This window comes from Tupaia chinensis, unplaced genomic scaffold, assembly GCF_000334495.1.
Source record: "Tupaia chinensis unplaced genomic scaffold, TupChi_1.0 Scaffold143602_1, whole genome shotgun sequence".
NCBI lineage: Eukaryota > Metazoa > Chordata > Mammalia > Scandentia > Tupaiidae > Tupaia > Tupaia belangeri.
This window is the reverse complement of record NW_006203448.1, coordinates 266,066-279,941: the sequence shown is the minus strand read 5'-3', so window position 1 is coordinate 279,941 and position 13,876 is coordinate 266,066.

Sequence of the window (13,876 nt, the reverse complement as noted above, 5' to 3'; positions counted from 1 at the left end):
CCGGCCCCCCCACTTCCTGCCCCGCCGCCCGCCGAAGTTGCGGAGGGCGGGGCCGCGGCTCAATCTCCGGGCGGTGACTTTCTCCCGGGGCCGCCCTGACTTTCGCGAGCTGTTTGCTGCGTGGAGGGACGGGTCCCCGGCTCTGCGTCCGCCTGGTGTGCCACCGGATCTCCGTGGAGGTCAAGAGGTGGCCCCTGGCACGCTGGGCGGCTTCGCCTGGCTCCTGGGTAAGGGCCGAACCGGGAGGGGCCCCAGGATGTGCCGAGCCATCCGCGCCCCATCACCAGGCTGCTCTGCCTGGGGCCAGGATATCCAGAGCCCCCATCCCTGCCAGCCCAGGCCCGGCCCACAGGAAGCCTCCGACCCGGCCACTCGCAGCCACCCAGCGGGCAGATCGTGCAATCCGAGCGGAACTGGGAATAAGCGGGAGAAACGGAGGGAGAGCCTCATCCAAGCGCCCCCAGCCCTGGGCTGACCTGCCTGAGCTCCGTGGGCCCCGGCGGGCGCGGGGGCAGTGTTCTGGACTTCCCTGGCGTCCTGCGACAGCAAGAGGGGCCTCAAGGGCCTGAAGGACAGATTCTGCCCCTGACATTGCAGGGACCCCTGCCACCACGGTTCTCTGGACAAGTTCGGGCCCTTCTCAGTGAGGCAGTCATAAGGGTTTGGGAGCCACGGGTCTCTGAGGGAGCCCCACAGTGGCCCCCTCATTGAAGCCTGGGTCTGTGTTAGCTAGGGGCACTGGGCGGCCACTCAGGGGTCAGCCCCTTGTCCCTCGGCTGGCAGGGTGGGGGCCTGAGCCCCGGGGTGCTACCTGGCCCAGGCGTGAGTCCTGTTCTGGAAACCCGCCTCTACAGCGGTGGCCTGCCCTCCCCAGCTCCAGGAGGAAATGTCCCAGGTCAGCCTGCAGCCCTCCCCGCCCCAGGGACAGCGGTGCCACCGCTGCAGACAGGCCTGGGAAACTGCAAACCGAGCCTGGACAAGGCTGCCCACAAGCATGGCCTCACTGGGCTCTAGAACGAGGGGTCTCCCACTCCCGCCCCTTGTGCACTCAGGAGGAGCAGCAAAAGGTCAAGAGGCCTCTCTATGCTGGGCGCTCTGGTAAAGGAAGGAGCCCTGGCTCTCCCGCAGCCCCTGACCCGGCACCCTGTGCTCGGCGCCCCTCGGTGCCCAGCCGTGTCTTTCCCTGGGCGGCTCCCTCAGCCAGAACCTTCTGTCCTCACTGCCCTTGGCGCCTTGCTGGGCAGGACCCACCAAGAGAGCAGACCCAGAGGGTCTGGGAGCGGTACCCAGGCCGCTGTGCAGTGCCGGGAGGCTGCCCCCTGGCGGTCTGAGGCTCTGTCAACACCTTGCTGCGCAGATGCTCCCAGGGGTGGGCCCTGCCCTTGAAAGGCCTGTGCAGGACCTGGGAGCCGGGACTTCTGAATAATGGAGTCAGGAGGCCCAGGCCCGGCCACTGGGTCATCCTGAGCCACTCACGACGTCCCTGTCTTCCCGCCCTGATCAGGATGACGGGGACTCACGAATTCTCCTCTCCGACCGTCTGTCTCTGTCTCTCTGCAGGGTCCTCAGGAACTCTGAGCGAGATGGATGGATGGAAACGGGACAGAGATGGCTACACCAGAACGTTCGGTGTGGGCGTTTAGAACAGGTTGGTATAGCATCCACAAGGCACATGGCAGAAGGCCGACAGGATAGTGTTCCAGAAACTACAGCCATCGACGTCCTCAGACTCACCTGTTTGCCAGGGCAACTGCCACAGCCCTCCGGGGCCGAGATGGCGTGGGTTCTACACCAGCGGCTCCTTGGAGGTGAGCTCCTGGGAGCCATTTGCACGAGCCACAGGAGCAGCTCCGGGGGCAGCTGGAGTGGTGGGGGAGGGAGGAGCCCACACCAGCCACATATCCCGGTATGGAAGGAGGGTCGCCGAGGGCAGAAGAGGGTTTAAGAAGGAGCACACCTGGGGAGCAACAGTTGGCATAATGGCTATGTCGCTGGACTCCCATGTAGTCGACCGTGGTTCGAGTCCCGGACTCAATGGCGTAACGTCACACCAGGCGCGTGTGCGTGTGTGCCCAAGATCCCAAGAGGAGAATGGAGGAGAAGGGATTGTGTCGTGGCCATCCCCCCGGGGGGTGGTTTCTCGCTTTCTGTCTCTTTCTGGCAAGCACACTCTCACTATAGCAAACACTTCTCCAAAAAATAAATAAATAAATAAAAAAGAAGGGGCACACCTGGAGGAGGGACAGGGCTTCCAGGAATTGACGGGACGGGAAGGGAGGACGCAGAGGTGCAGTGCAGGAGCGCCAGGTCTGGCTGGCTGGCAGGGCTTGGTGCGTGGTGGCTTTTCCTGCTTTGTTTTGGTTTGGGATGTTTGGGTTTTGTTTTTGCTATAAGGCGTATGTGCTTACCGAAGAGAGAAAGTGAAACATTGCCCCCTGGGGGGATGGCCACGCCACAGGCCCTTCTCCACGTCTCAGGATTTGGGGTACGCACACGCACGCACCAGGTCCAGGACTCCAGCCAGTCACCCATCTGGGAGCCAGCAGCCTTAACCTCCACGCCACCTGCCGGCTCCAAGGTGACAGCTTTCAAACCGCTGGCCCGTGAGCAGCCGCACCGTCCTGGCCTGCGGTCTGACCCCTATCTGGCCATCAGTGAGGGACCCACTTCACCTGTGGTCTGCATTCTGGCTGCTCCTGGTCCCTCCAGCACAGAGGTCCCTCTCCAGGGGAGTTCCTCAGCAGTGTCCATCCGCTCTCATCCTTGCCCCCTTCATCTATCCTCAGTGGCCAGCCTGGGTGAGACCCCGGCCCTCTCCTGAGGCTCTCCCCTCGCTAGAGGTAGATCTAATCCGTTCCCTGAGCAGGCTCTCCGGGACACACCTCTGCTGGCCCCCAGCCCAGGTCGCTCCACGCCCTGCATGCTCCCTCAGGACCTTGGCACTTGCTGGCTCCTCCCTGAGGAACACCGTGGCTCCCACCACCATGTGTGGGAGCATGCGTGCTCACCCTGGGTCCGTCTCACAGACTGGGCTCTGTGGTAGCAGGGACCTCTGTCCTGTCCCTGCTGCGTGCCCAGTGCCACAGCCTGGCCTCGGCACATAGCGAGTGTTGAGAAATGCTTGACAAGCGGAAGCGGGTGTGTAGAGCAGCGGCTTAGTGAGTCTCCATAACTGTCATTGACAACGCCTACGTATTCTTTCATAGAAGCCACAGGCCTGTAAAACTGATGCAGAAAGTTACTTTAAAAGACAACATAACCTAGGTTTGACGTATGAAGTGCTTTGACAGTGTCGTAGTATTTAAACATTATCATTGTGTGATTATTTTGGAGAGGTTTCTGCTATACCAAATCTGATGGCACGTGCACTCACCAGAGGGACAGAAAGAGCAGTGAGAAGTCACCCCGGGGGGGTGTCCACGCTGCAAACCCTCTCCTCCATGCTCCTCTCTGGATTTGGGGCATGCATGCACTTGTGTCTGACATGATTTTTTTTTCTTTCAAGAGTTTTTTTATTTTTTTTTTAAGCATTATTTTATTTGGGATCTGGCGAGTGGAGTGGTAGTTGAGAGTGCTGGACTCCCATATGGGTGACCATGGTTCAAGTCCCAGACCTGGCGGTCTGCTTTCGCACTTTCCCTCTCTCTCTCTCACTCTGTCCCTCTCTGATCAAATTAAAATAAATAAATAAAGTTAAATAAAATATTTTTAAATAATTATTTTATTTAAAATTTATTTAATTTGACCAGAGAGGGACAGAGCAAGACAGCAAGAGAGAGAGGCCGTGTGGGAGTCCGGCGTCCTTAACCACCATGCCACCTGTCGGCCCCTTGACGAGATTTTCAGAGTCTAAGACTCAAACCCGGTCGGCCTTGTGGGCCCAGCGCTCCAACCAGTATGCCACCTGCTGTATTTCATACTGTTCCTTCTTCTGACAGTACACGACGGGGACTTTGCACTTACATGGCACTTCGTCATTCTCAGCTCATTGTATTTTAGAAGCATCCGTAATTGTAATAGCCACTCTCGTTTCTAGAGGCTGAGTGGCTAGCTCCGGTGACAGTCACCACCTTTCAGCCTCAGTCACCCCATCCTCGTTCTAGCAGCTACTACTGACAGACCGAGCACATGGTGAGCTGCCCGAGGTCACCCACAGTCACCTGGCAGTGCATGAGGGCGCCGGGTCCAAATGCCAGGCCCCACTGCACTGGTGCAGCCACCCAGTGCTGCGGTTCGGAGGGATTCCCCTGCCTGGAACCTGGAACTTCTTGCTGCCCCGGACACACTGCACCGGGGGCGTATGGCAAGGGAGGGAGGAGAGCGCCGGAGTCAGCAGCAGTGCAGTGTCCTGAAACCCACATGTGCACGTGCGCACGCACCGACCGCAGCGCTGGCACGGCGGGAGGGCGGACGGGCACAGCCCAGGTTGGCCAGAGGAGCCCCAGTCGGAGGGAGGGAGCACACGTCCCTGCGCCTCCGCACCCCACCCAGGAGGCAGGTGCTGCTCTACCTGCGTACAGACGCAGTGGGTTCACAGAACCAGAGGGACTTGCCGAGGTCACACTGGCCGAGCCAGCACTCGGTCCCAACTCTGGATGCCGTCTGTCCCCTGTGCTCCAGCAGAGTGGTTCTGACGGCTTCCTTCCCAGGTGGGCCCACGCCTCCTGAGCTTCTGCAGAAAGTTGCCGCCTTGAGCTGGAGCCCTCAGCCCGGACTGGAACCAACCACGTGCCCCCTGCCGCACTGCAGCAACAAGCCACAGTGGAAGGGCCGGCAGGCGTCCTCCACGCACCCGAACCGTCTGTTTCCAACCGGCCTCCTCAGAGAGCCACACCCGGCCAGATCAGGTGCTTTCTCAACTCCAGTTTCACCAGCCAGATGCCAGGACCACCTGCTAGGTCTTGGTGCTTTTCATCAAAAGGGCCCCAGTCCAGGTGTCCTCAGCTGGAGTTCCCAGGATGGACCAAAGCGTCTTCTTTTTATTTTGAAAGAATTATTTTATTTTAAATTTATTTATTTTAATTCGACCAGAGAGGGACAGAGTGAGAGCAAGCAAGAGAGAGAGAGAGGACATGAGAAAGCAAGCCACCAGGTCTGGGACTCAAACTGTGGTTGGCCATGTGGGAGTCCAGCGCCCCTAACCACCACGCCACCTGCTGGCCTTTCGAAGTTTCTTTAAAGGAGCACCACTGAGGTCAGGGTCCATCTTTCACCTAACCTCCCATCCTCCCACCCCGTCTCACATCCCTCCACCATGCCCCCTCCTCCATCCCAACGCCCATCCCTCCAGGCACCTTCTCTTCTCCCTCCATGCACCCTTCGCTCCACCACCCCTCGATCCATTCGATCCATTCGCATCTTCCCCCGTCCATGCCTCCATCCCTGCCTCCCCCTCCCCCATCCATCTGTCCCTCTTGATCTAGAAACAGTTCCTGAGCTCTGGCTTTGTTTGTGGTGAGAGGGAGTGAGCACTTGGGCCACTCCAGTGTGACGGAGAAGGAATTACTCTCACGTTCAAACCCCATGAACGCACACATTTTGCAAATTCCATTTGTAGCTACAGCATGCGGACTCAGCTGTCACAATTTCCTGGGAAATTATAGGTGTAGAAAAAGACCATCTGGTCCACTGTGGAGTCAGAGCATGCCCCTGTGCATTGCTGGGTGTGGGCTTCTTATGTCGTTTCAAAAGTCAAAATGTAGACTTCTACTGCTTGATGTTTGGGCTCTCAGCATCAAGTCACACGTGGTCCATGGGCTGCGCCCTAAGCTATGGGCTCTCAAACTGTGCTGCCCGGAGATGGGTGGTTTTCTGTGGGCCTGGGCCTGGGGCTGTGGTCTCTTCTGTGAGGGGCTTTTGTGGCCATGCGTTCAGGGGTGGTTTGGTCAAGGCTCTATAAGAGGGAGGAGCAGTCTCCAGGGGTGAGGAACGGAGAGGCAGAGAGCTGAGCTGGGCTCTGATTCCTACAGGAACCCCTGTCACAGTGCCAACGGCCAGCTCGATGCAGGAAGGACAGCCAGGTGTCCAGCCCAGCTGAGGGTGAAAGCCAGCCCTACACAGTGGGTCTGAGTCTTGGCACCCACAGGTGATCTGGGGGCACTCACTGGCCCTGAACGTGCCCTGGGCAGGCTCGGCACCTGCTCTCTGAAAGTGCTGGCTCTTACAGAAAGGAAGGCAGCGCAGGGTGAAGCTGTCCCCCTTATTAACATTCGGCACCACCCCTTGGCCAGGGCAGAGCGACCTTCCACACGCCACCTTGTGTGCAGTTAAGTCAGCACAGCCAAGGACATGCCAATCCACCCGCTGCTCCACAGCACAGGGCTCTGGCCTGGGAGACTCGTCCCCCCACAAGAGACCGGCACTCCTTAGCCATTGTCACTACTGTGGAATCGGAGCACGCCCAAGTGGATTGTTGAATGTGGGCTCCTCCCACTTTGAAAAGGCCAAACAGGGCCGGCAGGTGATGTGGTGGTTAAGGGTCCTGGACTCCCACATGGCAGACTGCGGTTCGAGTCCTGGACTTGGTGGCTTGCTTTGTCCCCCTCTCTCTGGCTCTGTGTCTATGTGTTCCTTTCTGGTCAAATTAAAATTAAATAAATAAAGATAAAATATTTTTTAAAATTAAATAAATAAAGATAAAATAAAATATTTTAAAAAAGAGAGAGAGAAAAAAGGCAAAACATAGACCCACCTGCTCCCAGCCCTGGTGACCACTCACCTAAGTGCTGCTTCAATGGATCTGCTGTCTTGGGACACTTCACACAGATGGTCGCGTGCGCTGGGTGGCCTGTGTCCAGCTTCTGTCGCTGGGCACAGTCCCATCTTCACTCCTGCCAGTAGGTACTGCCCCCCTCCTTGTGGCCGATGGTACCACTGCAAATGGGCCCGACTTTACGTTCTATTTACCCAGCAGCTCCCAGACGTTCCTCTTTCTTAATTCACGATAAGGTGCGTGTGCTCACTGGGCAGAGAGAGGCACAGAGGGGGAAAGTGGAACGGTGCCCAGGGAGGCTGCATCACGACCCTTCTCCATCTCCTGCACCGTGGGCAGACACACACGGACCGGCCACGTCTCAAGCTCCCAAGTCCAAGACTTGAACCCCACAATCGGCCATGTGGGATCCAGTCACCTTCACCACCATGCCAAAGGCTGGTCCCAAATTATTTCAATATATAATCAATGTAAAAACTTATGGAAGTGACATTTTACTTCCTTTTTTCATGCCAAGACTTCAAATTCCAGTGTGTGTTTTATACTCACACACATTTCAATTTCTTTTCTTTCTTTTTTTTTTTTTTGAGAAGTTTTTGCTATAGGGCACTGCGCTTGCTAGAAAGAGAGAGAGACAGAGACACAGAAACCGAGAAATCCCCCCCAGGGGGGATGGCCACTCCGCAATCCCTTCTCCACTCTCCTCTCGGGATCTTGGGCATGCATGCACACGCCCAGCGTGAGTTTTAAACCACCGGGTCCAGGACTCGAACTGTGGCCAACTACATGGGAGTCCAGCAACATAGCCATTACACCAACTGCTGGTCCCACACACATTTCTATTTCAATCCTAAGCTTTCATCAGAAGTATTTGATCTGTATTTAGTTTCACAAAACTCTCCATTGAAAAAGTAGATTCACAGGCCAGCCCTGCAGCCTGGTGGCTAAGGGAGCTGCATCCCAGCCCCAGGGGTCGAAAACACTGGGCGTGTGTGGGTGTGTGCCCCAAATCCTGACAGATGCGGGGGGTTGGGGGAGAAACACGTTCATACCACCATTCTCCTCTCGGGATCTTGGGCACATACACACATGCACCCGGTGTGAATTTAAGCCGCCGGGTCCAGGACTCAAACCACAGTCAACTACATGGGGGTCCGGTGACATAGCCATTACGCCGACTGCTGGTCCTGCATCAAGTATTAAATAACTAAAGTTAAATAAAAGTGACAGTTCCCTTCCTCTGCTGCAGGTCACATTCAAGAGCTCCAGAGCCACGTGTGCCTGGTGGCACTGCCTGGCTGTGCGGCGCAGGATGAGAGTGGAGACTCAGACTGGAGTCGGGGGTCTGAGACCTGGCTCCACCCCGGCCCCTGGTGGCATGGTCGTCTGTGTCCTCACCTGTGAATGGAGTGAGACCTGCCCCCACAGTCACAGAGACCCCATCCTCAGGGATATCAACAGCTGGGCACGGGGGCATGGCCCTACGCCAGTGAAGGGCTCCCCGAGGACTGTCACTCAGGAGGTTGCCTCTCCAGCTCAGAATCGGGCACGTCCGGGAGACTCGGCAAAAGCCGGCTCTGGAGGCTGCCGGCTGCATGAACGTGCGAGTGTGTGTGTATGTGCGGGCGAGCGAGCATGCGTGCACACACATGCATGGGGTTGGGAGAGGGCGTGGGCCGTACTTCCCCCAGGTATGACTGAGCCCTCCTGTCTCCAATTTCTTTTTTTTTTTTTTTTTTTTTTTTGAGAAGTTTTTGCTATAGGGCACTGCGCTTGCTAGAAAGAGAGAGAGACAGAGACACAGAAACCGAGAAATCCCCCCCAGGGGGGATGGCCACTCCGCAATCCCTTCTCCACTCTCCTCTCGGGATCTTGGGCATGCATGCACACGCCCAGCGTGAGTTTTAAACCACCGGGTCCAGGACTCGAACTGTGGCCAACTACATGGGAGTCCAGCAACATAGCCATTACACCAACTGCTGGTCCCACACACATTTCTATTTCAATCCTAAGCTTTCATCAGAAGTATTTGATCTGTATTTAGTTTCACAAAACTCTTCATTGAAAAAGTAGATTCACAGGCCAGCCCTGCAGCCTGGTGGCTAAGGGAGCTGCATCCCAGCCCCAGGGGTCGAAAACACTGGGCGTGTGTGGGTGTGTGCCCCAAATCCTGACAGATGCGGGGGGTTGGGGGAGAAACACGTTCATACCACCATTCTCCTCTCGGGATCTTGGGCACATACACACATGCACCCGGTGTGAATTTAAGCCGCCGGGTCCAGGACTCAAACCACAGTCAACTACATGGGGGTCCGGTGACATAGCCATTACGCCGACTGCTGGTCCTGCATCAAGTATTAAATAACTAAAGTTAAATAAAAGTGACAGTTCCCTTCCTCTGCTGCAGGTCACATTCAAGAGCTCCAGAGCCACGTGTGCCTGGTGGCACTGCCTGGCTGTGCGGCGCAGGATGAGAGTGGAGACTCAGACTGGAGTCGGGGGTCTGAGACCTGGCTCCACCCCGGCCCCTGGTGGCATGGTCGTCTGTGTCCTCACCTGTGAATGGAGTGAGACCTGCCCCCACAGTCACAGAGACCCCATCCTCAGGGATATCAACAGCTGGGCACGGGGGCATGGCCCTACGCCAGTGAAGGGCTCCCCGAGGACTGTCACTCAGGAGGTTGCCTCTCCAGCTCAGAATCGGGCACGTCCGGGAGACTCGGCAAAAGCCGGCTCTGGAGGCTGCCGGCTGCATGAACGTGCGAGTGTGTGTGTATGTGCGGGCGAGCGAGCATGCGTGCACACACATGCATGGGGTTGGGAGAGGGCGTGGGCCGTACTTCCCCCAGGTATGACTGAGCCCTCCTGTCTCCCTTCTCCACCTGACACCTGCAGACGACACCGCCCCTCCCTGCAGGAAGAGTGACCCCAAAACCTGCACGTGCCCCTACTGCTCAGTGCCCACCCCATGCCACATGAAATCTGCCACATATACGGCAACACTGCTTGTGGGGCCCAGAGCCAGAACCGCCCAGATGTGCATCAGAAAGTCACAGTTCTGTGCTCGCGTGGAATACTGCTCAGCCTTGAACATGGGCGAAGTTCCAGTTCATGCTGCAAACATTCTGCTGGGGGAGAGAAGCCAGACACAGGCCATGCCGCATGACCTTATGCGAAGGAAAGGTCCGGAAGAGGCAGACCAGAGACAAAAAGCAGAGTAGTGGTCACCAGGGGCTGGGGAAGGGCAACCACTAAGGAGCACAGGGCTGCTCTGGGGAGGGATGAGGGTTCTAAAGTGGACGGGACGAGGGCTGCACGGCTCTGAACACAGCGAGACCGCCGGAGGCAGTGGGCAGGCTGTGTGGCACAGGAGTCCAGCCCCCAGGGCTGCTGTATTCTAAACCGGGCCCTGGCCTGCCCCTCCTGGGCACCAGTCTCAAGGCCACGTCCCTCACTGCCCCCATCTAACTCATACCACTCCCCAGCCCCATCTGAAGCCCTAGTACTTCAGGCCTCTCAATCGAGAACTGCTTGCCAGCCGACACCCAACCGTTTCTGGCTTTGCCCGGCTGGACCCTGGACGCCTGGCCCACATACACGGTGGACGCACGTCTCCTAACACTCAGCGGGCCGTCTCTTCCTGCAGGGACCATCCTCTGTGCCCTTTGCACCTTGCTTGGAGACCCTCAGATGTCCACCTGGATGTGGGATGGCCTCCTGTAGGCCTGCCTGTGGTCTCACTGGCTTCCTGTCCTGCCAGGGGCCCGTACAACGTCCAGCATGAATTCATCCACCCGTCCCTCCTCCCAGTACATCCTCCTCCACCCACCTCTCCGTCCACCTCTCCCTCCATCCCTCCCTTCGTCCATCTATCCCTTGGTCCGTCCCTCCTTCCGTCGTGCCCTCCCTCTGTTCCTCCTTCCACCATTCCTGTGTCCGTCCCATCTGCTCGTCCACCCATCCAGAACACACTTTTCAAGTACCTGCCCCAGGCAAAGCCTGGGAGACCCTGGACTGTCGTCGAGTCAGGAGAGCAGTGACCTGTGTGGGGGCAGCAGAGCCTGCCAGCCCAGGCTGCCTGCCCTGGGAAGGCCTGGGGTCCCAGAGAGCGCTGTGTCTGCAGAGCTCAGCCCTGCCCTTGCCCCGAGCCCCTCCTGCCCTGCAGCACACCCCAGGTTTCCCCTGATGCCATGAGGCTGCCCCAAACCTTGCAGATGTCCCCTAGCAGTGGACACCGCGCCTGCACTGGCCATCACAGGCTTCTCAGCTCCCACTAGCTGGAGAAGCCAAAGGTCCAACTGCAGCATCCTCTGGGCCCGCGGCGAGAATGGAGGAGCCGGGACAGCAGAAGCTCATAGAACAGCCCCCTGAGACTCGGCCCTCCAAGGCTGCCCGAGGTCTGGCCTCTTCTAGCCTTGGCCTGTGCTGGTGCTGACCCTAGGAGAACAGCCGTCGGCGGGGGGCACTAGGCTCAGTGTCCTCCAGTGTGAAATGGGCATGCCAGGGTGCCCAAGGCAGAAACTGCCCCACAGGTCCTAGCTTGGGGTCAAGGTCAGATGCATCCTGGCCTGTGGGTCTTATGCCTCACTTGCCACGATTCCAGGAAGTCCAGCCTCCTGTGGCCAGAGCATCCCCTCTGGAGTGTCCAGCTTCCACAGGCTGGCAGGGCAGACATGGGCCCACCAGGGGCAGTGGAGGTGGGCGCCCAGCCCCCGCCGTCCCATCACTGGGGACTTCTGCTCAGAGCCCACCAGTCCAGTCTGAGTGGGCCCCTGCGGGCTCCGGCTCGGGCTGGAGGAGCGCACGCTGACGTCCACGCACCCCACGACCATTGCTGCCTGCACTCAGCGCAGCGCCCCCTGCTGGCACTTTCTGCAAGCACTGCCCTGGAACTCCTCGCCCTGGCCCGGCACCTTCTCCCCAGTCCCATCATGGCCGGTGCCTCTCCCTTTCCGGGGCATTTTCTGGATGTGTTTTTGTTACTGATTTCAGTTTAATTCCATTGGGACCAGAAAACATTCTTTGCATGATCTCAGTATTTTTTTATTTATTTTTTTTAATAATTATTTATTGTATTTTTATTTATTCATTCACTTATTTTTTTTATTTGACCAGAGAGAGACAGAGGGTGAGAGTGAGAGAGAGAGGAAGTGAGAAAGCAAGCCACCAGGTTCAGGACTCGAACCCTGGTCGGCCATGTGGGAGTGTCCAGCGCCTTAACCACCTGCCATGCCACCTGCTGGTCCCCATATTTTTTATTTTTTAAGAGAGATTTTTCCTATAGGGTGCGTGCCCTCACCAGAGACACACACTCACAGAGAGAGAGAGAAACCACCTCCCAGAGTGAATGGCCATGCCACAACCCCTTCTCCTCTCAGGATTCTGGGCACACACATGCACCTGGCATGAATTTTGAGCCACCGGATCTGGGATTCAAACTACAGTCAACCATGTGTGAGTCTAACGCCGTAACCACTACATCGCCTGCTGGCCCCAAGCTCCTTAATGTTTAACCATCATCATTTATTTATTTATTTATTTTTGGAGAGGTTTTTGCTACAGGGTGCATGTGCTCACCAGAAAGACAGAGAGACAGAAAGCGAGAAATCACCCACTGGGGGGATGGCCATGCCGCAATTCCTTCTCCTCCATTCTCCTCTCGGGATCTTGGGCACGCACGCACCCGGCGTGACTTTAAGTCACTGAGTTCGAGACTCAAACCACAGTCGACTACAGTGACATAGCCATTATGCCAACTGCTGGTCCCCATCATTCTTTTCTAATATACGCACTGAAGTTTATATTCTGGGCACACTCACATGCTCTGTGTGATTTTCAAGCCCCAGGTCCACTCAGTCCTCAATGTCTGTGATGTGGGATCCAGTACTCCAACCTCCACACCACCTGCTAGCCCCAGAAGTGTGTATATATATGTATATACAATTATTTAATTTCATTTATTATTATTATAATTGGCTATAGGCATATGCACTCACCAGAGAGAGACCGAGATAGAGGGAAAGTGAGAAAGCCAGACCACCAGGTATGGGACTTCAACCACAGTCTACCATGTGGGAGTTCAGCACCTTAACCACCAGGCCACCTGCTGGCCCCCAGAAATATATTTCTTACTGGTCAAATGTATGAATTTTCTTCTAGGTATCTTTTTTGTCTTTTAATGGACTGATTTTTTAAAGAGGTTTTTGCCTTGTGCTTGCTGGAGAGAGAGAGAAAGAGAGACAGAGACAGTGAGAGGGAAAGTGAGAGATTACCACCACCCCACCCAACCCCAGAGTGGCCACACCCCAATCTCTTTTCCTCCTGGGATCTTGGGCACACATGCACATATGTCTGGTGCAAGTTTCAATCCACCAGCCTGGGACTGGAACCACGGTCGGCCATGTGAATGGACTAATTTTTGGGAGGTCTTATTGTATAATAGTTAAACGCTCAGAAATGTGTCAAAACAGACTTATGGTGGAGCCCCTGATCAGTGGGAAACGTCCTGCGTTTTTGTTTTAAGATAATTTTGCTATAGGGCACTGCGCTGGACAGAGACCGACAGAAAGTGAGAAATCACGCACACCCCCCAGGGTTTGGGCCACGCTCTAATCCCTTCTCCATTCTCTCGGGATTTCGGGCACGCAGGCACCAACCCACACTTCGGGGCGCACACCCTCGTTCTTGTGAACCCGTGCGCTCCGCAGTTGTGGGTTGTGGGTTGGGTGTTCCCGCATGTCGCTCAGGTCAGTCTTTTCGGCTGGCCTCGAAGGATCCGTCCAAGTCAAGCAAGAAAAGGAGCGGCGGCGAGGGACAGCCAGACACCGGGTCGGGGACTCCAGATCCCCGGAGGGACGGCCCGGGACAGCGCGTAACTAAGCGCGACCCAACCAACCACTGGGAGTGAGAACTCGACCAGTAAGGGGTGTTCCCGCATGTCGCTCAGGTCAGTCTTTTCGGCTGGCCTCGAAGGATCCGTCCAAGTCAAGCAAGAAAAGGAGCGGCGGCGAGGGACAGCCAGACACCGGGTCGGGGACTCCAGATCCCCGGAGGGACGGCCCGGGACAGCGCGTAACTAAGCGCGACCCAACCAACCACTGGGAGTGAGAACTCGACCAGTAAGGGTCGCACTGTACAAACGCCAGCAGCCCCGCGACACGACCC